This window comes from Neophocaena asiaeorientalis, unplaced genomic scaffold (genome assembly GCF_003031525.2).
Source record: "Neophocaena asiaeorientalis asiaeorientalis breed wild unplaced genomic scaffold, Neophocaena_asiaeorientalis_V1.1 scaffold39, whole genome shotgun sequence".
In the NCBI taxonomy this organism is placed as follows: Eukaryota; Metazoa; Chordata; class Mammalia; order Artiodactyla; family Phocoenidae; genus Neophocaena; species Neophocaena asiaeorientalis.
The window spans coordinates 9,854,734-9,860,733 of record NW_020175670.1 but is presented as its reverse complement, the minus strand read 5'-3'; positions in this window follow the sequence as shown (position 1 = coordinate 9,860,733).

The following is a 6,000-nucleotide window of genomic DNA, read 5'->3' as shown; positions in this document are numbered from 1 at the left end:
GAGGTCAAGTGTACAAGTTGTGTACTGAAGAAAGCATAGCCTGATATTAAGTAAACAGGATAAAATTTCCCTTTTAAGATGTGTTTTACTTTGAACTTGATTTAGTATTTTTGTATGTCTTTATACAACAATTTAAAATTGTCTCCATTTTCTACTTATATATATACTTATTTCAAACTAAGTTATCTTTATTGAGAGAAACAGATATAGACCCATGATGCTGCTTTTCCCTATTTGATAAGAATTCCACATGTACTACTACTATTGTCTCCATTTTCTACTTATATATATACTTACTTCAAACTAAGTTATCTTTATTGAGAGAAACAGATATAGACCCATGATGCTGCTTTTCCCTATTTGATAAGAATTCCACATGTACTACTACTAATGACCTTAATATAAAGAACTATACTGCTGATAACCATAGTGATGATAGCTAGCATGTATTGAATATCTATTCTATGACAGAAACTATGGTAGCTCTTTACATGCATTATCTCATTTAATTTTTCTAAAACCTATGAGACAGAGACTATAATTTTCTCCACTTTAGAGAGAAGGAAACTGAACTTTAGGGAGGCTTAGTTATTTTCCAAGTTCACGTATATATCAAGTTCAAAACTCTGATTTGAATTTAGATCTGTGTTTTAGTAAAATGAATGTGCTTAATTACTCTTATATCAGGATATAAGAGCATTTTAAATTTGAATTCATTCTCCATTTAAAAACTCTTAGCACAACAAAATCCATTAGCCCCATTAGAAATGTAAGCTGTCAGAACCAACTTCACTTTTGTATTAGAATGTTTAGTGATGAGGTCATTGGTGTGACGTGTGTGTGTGTGTGTGTGTGTGTGTGTGTTCTAGCATTCTTGATTAATATGCTGGTACCTTTGCAGAACTTTGTTCACACAATTTTGCTCAAAAAAATCAATATTTGCAGCCATACAAACTAATTAACCATCAAATGTCTATGCATTTGCTAAGGGATGAACAGATGCAAATGACATTTTTATCTAAGAGAATACAGATCAGCAAGCATGTTTTTGTGATAGGCATGTGAAAGGTGAAAAATGAGACTCCGTAATGCTTGAAGATGGTCTCACCCTCCACCTGGAGAAGTACTTTCACCTGCTCTGTATTTGAAAAACAAGGGCTCAAACCTAGATTTATAAGACAGTGCCATAACTTTAAGTAGATTAATGGCCTACACAGTCTGAATATGAAAAACTGAAAAGTAATTTTACTATACATTAAAAGAAACCTGTCTCCCTCAATACCCTGAAACTGGTATTGGTAGTAGAGAAAGAAAAATTTTAAAACAGAGACTTGTTAATTAATCTATGCAAGATGATGAATCCTAAAAATCTGGAAGAATATTAATCCGTGAATCAGTTCTTAAGTCTTCTTCAACTGAAAAGAGATCTACGCTGGACATGTTATAATTCAGTAAACCAAACATGGTTTAGCTGTCGCAATGCCATCATACAAGAAGAAAATTCAGTCTGTCATATTATTGCAACTGGCTCCTTGCTTCTACCCTTAACCCTCCCTCTAATAATCCATTCTTAGCTCAGGAGTTATGGTGATCCTTTTTCAAAATGCGACTTAGCCAATGGCATTTCTCTATTCAAATGCCTCCAATGGCTGCCCATTTTCTTCAGAGTAAAAGTCAGAGAATTTATAATGTTTAATAGGACCTAAGTTAGTTGTACTTCTTCCAGACTAATCTTCTCTTGTGCACTATTTTCTAGCAACAGTTGCCTCCTCAATGTTTTTTAAAAATGTCAAGCATTCTTCCACCTCAGGGACTCACAATGGCTCTTTCTCTACCTAAAATATTTTCCCTTAACACATTCATATCTTCCCCTCTTGCATCCTCTCCTTCAAATCTTTGCTCAAATGACACTTTCTTAGTGAGGATCCTTTGACTGATCTATTGAAAACTTTAATGCCCATTACTCAAAATCTTCTCTCAGTTTGTCAGATTTTTTTCTAAAGTACTTATGATTATCTTATATCATTTAATTTTTTGTCTGTCAACTACTATCAGAATGCAAATTTAACAAGAAAAGATTTTGTTGACTGAAATAAACATATACTTAAATCAGTGCCTGGCACATAGGAAGCTTAATAATATTTGTGTAATAAATGAAGAATGATTTATTGACTGATTGATTGAATTAGTAACCTTTAGTACATTCAACTTGCTAAAGTTGATCGATAGATGTAGATTAGGCAGAATGTCCTAATGAAGGAAATATTTAAGGAAAATGAAGTATGATCCAAATGCTGGAATTTTCAGGGGCTCCCCATTTCTCTCTACATCAGATTTTATTCTTATATCATAAGAAAGCCAAACTATGATATCCCTTAGTCCAACAAATGCAGGTAGCCTATCAGAGCCAATTTCAATTATGTGTTACAAAGATTAAGATAATGAAATTTCAAAATATTATTATATGAGATGATTGTAGATGTGTTTAAAACTAAGAAGGAAACAGAAAATGAAATGATGGAAAGTATAGACAAGCACAGTAGACTGTTATGAAATTTATTACACATACCTAGACTGCCTGCTATTGCCGCACAGGTCACTGATGTTCTTTTCATTGATTTTTCTTTTTAAATCCTTTTTTCTCTGTTCCTCAAATTAGATAATTTCTATTGATCTGTCTTCAAATTTACTGATCCTTTTTCTTCAATCACCAAAATACTATTAGGGTCATCCAGTAAGTTTTTTTTAATTTAAGACACTATTTTTTTTCTTCTTTCCATTTTTTAAAAATTGAAGTATAGTTGATGTACAATGTTATATACGTTACAGGTGTACAATATAGTGATTCACAACTTTTAAAGGTTAGATATAGTTACTATAAAATATAGCCCCTGTGTTGTACAATATATCTTTGTAGCTTTAAAAAAAATTTTTTTTTATTGGGGTATAGTTGATTTACAATATTGTATTAGTTTCAGGTGTACAGCAAAGTGAATCTGTTATACTTATACATATATCCACTCTTTTTTAGATCCTTTTCCCATATAGGACATTATAGAGTATTGAGTAGAGCTCCCTGTGCTATACACTAGGTCCTTATTAGTTATCTATTTTATATATACTAGTGTGTATATGTCAATCCCAATCTTCCAGTTTATCTCTCTCCCCCTTACCCCTAAGACACTGTAATTCTCAATTTTAGAATTTCAATTTAATTTTTTTCTTGTAGTTTCTATTTTTCTAGTGAGACTTCCCATCTATTTACTTATTATAGCTGTCTTTTTCTTTAAATTTTTGAGCTTTTATAATAGCTGTTTTAAAGTGCCAGTCTGCTAATTCCAACATCTGAGTCACCTTGGGGTCTGTTCCTATTGACTGCTTTTTTTCTTAACTATATACCACATTTTCTTGTCCTACATATGCCTAGTGACTTTTCATTTATTAAGGACATTTTCCCTGGTTCTATTATGTTCTCTAAATATGCTTGCTTATTGTTGTAGCAGGCAGACAAATTAGTACATGATCATCAAGAATCTGTGGAGGCTTGATTTTAATATTGGACAGTGCTTATCTATGTAAAGCATGAGTTTATCAAACTCATCAAACTCAGCAGAACTCAAATGGCAAACTGTTTCTATTGCAATAGGCATCAGCTAAAATATATGCCCAATTCTTTTAGCTTTCTGGTGTCATTTTTAGCAGGAATTCCAAACACATGAAGTTTAGAGTCAGGCAAATATTTGAGGGAAATCTACTCACAGATTTTAGGTCTCCCTCCTTTCCTGGACACCCACTCACCCCCAACCAATGTTCATTTACTCTGACAGCCCTAAACGCTCTCCTTGGACACCTTAAGTCAATAAAACTGTACCTTTCTGCTTATATTTCAAGCGGCCTCACGTCACACTGACAGGGGTGTGACTTTAGGGAAATGTAATATAATTGTGAATGTCACCCAGTGAGTGTGGTTTTCTTCTTTCAAAGGTTGACTCTCTTTTAATATCTGCTTGCTACTGCCATTCCTCAGGGTCTTTGAAGAGTTTCTTTATATTTTGTACAGTGTTTGCAATTGTTATTTCCATGAGTATTAGAACCAACACCAGCTATTTTGTCATTTCTAGAGTGCTCTTGCTAGTTTGTTAAAATAAATCATGCCTAGTTGATTTATCATAAATTATGTTCATTGTCTCAGGTAGAAATCTTAGAATATTGAAGACAGTTGTTTATCTAGTCATAGATATAAGTAGACGTTTACCTGTGTGGTAACCAATTCCTATATTAAAGGGAAGATTTACAATGCATTTTTCTTATCTATTAATTGCCTACTTAACTACTCTATGTCATATGCTGTACTTTATGTTGGGTATACACTGGTATTCAAAACAATTATGGGACAAAACTTTATATTTCATCATCTTTTGTTCTCTACATTTATGATAGGTCATTCAACAATTGATTAAATTATAGTTTATCTTTTGAAAACCAATGGATTAATAAGCTACATGTTCTTAAAAAACAAAATTCATCTGAGTAAATTTGAAAATCTAATTGGCTTTATTCAGCAATCAATGAATCAGGCAGCATCCCTTCTAGCAACTTGGGTGCTCTGAGGGCTTATACACAGTGGAGGGTTTTGTAGGGAGAAGGGTGGGGCAAGGGAGCTATTAGCAAAAGAAAAGAAAGGATTATTTTTAGGCCAGGACACCCTCTTTTCCCCGGAAAGAGAACAGCAAATGTTTTATAGTGCAGATTGCCTCTTCTTCCTGGAGGTGGGCTAGTGGTGGGGGGAGAATAGAGAGGGCCCACATGACTTATTACCTCATTGGTACTGACCAGAAAATTTCTGGATGATTAAGATTACATTTCTGAGGAAGGTTGAAACTATAGTTAGGTTAGGTATTAAATCTAGGTTTTGTATCATGGACTTTAGCACCATTTGGGGCCTGTGGTTTTGCTCTTTAATCATGTTTTATGCTACTAGTATTTAATCAAAATTATGTTTTTATTATTTAAATTAATGATTTCATTGTTTATTTCTTATCAGGAAGTTTTTAAACGAGGGTTGCATCTGAGAAGCACAAAGATATAGAGAATGCCAAAAATATATACATGATATTAGAGTCAGCTAAAGATTTTAATTAAAATGGGGAGAGATTTGCATATAGATTTTTTTATCACCCAGTAATCTTCCACAAAGAAGAACAAATGTCCTAGAAAGTGATTTCTCCAATCATATGTTAATCATTTTGCATGTAACTTTTATTCATTGGTGGTAGGGGAATGTAATGGCATGAAACTCAGAATTGGATTTCAGAATATCTAGAATCAAAAACCCGAAGGAGCAGAAGGAAATTCACCTTAATAGCATGCAGCTATATATAGCATCTGGATATTATTGTTGTAAATACTATATATGTTTACAAATATGTCTATATAAAATATACATTCTTTTTGATAATTTTAAATGTTTAAAAGGCTGTGATGAACACAATCCAAAAGCCCTGCTACTGTACTCCGAGTGGGGAAAGTCCTGTAGTAAGGGGCGATTAACTTTCTCTAAAGTATGCTTCAGAAGAACAATTTCCTTTTGCTGTTTCAAGTGCACAGAAACCTTCCTACACACAAATGCAGGAATCTCATTTGTAATGGCCAAATATCCATTTAAAAATGAAAAAGCTAATCATGAAAGTCTGGCCATTTATCAATTCCCTGATTAATTTATTGAACTCTATACCACTCTCTTCAATATATTTTAGGGCAAAAGTTTTACAGCTCGGTTTCCTGAATGGCCTATTTTACTTGCCAAAGGAAGTAAACATGGGAGGTATTTTGTCTCCTTGAAAAGGTTATGAAACTATTTTGTAAAAACTTTCCCTTGGGGGCTTTCCAAAAACAACTGAGCCAGTTCTATGTCAAAACACAATGAACACAACATATAAGAAAACCAGACTTTTTGAACCAGCAGCTGGACTACCTGCAGCTCTCCTTAACAATTGGGCC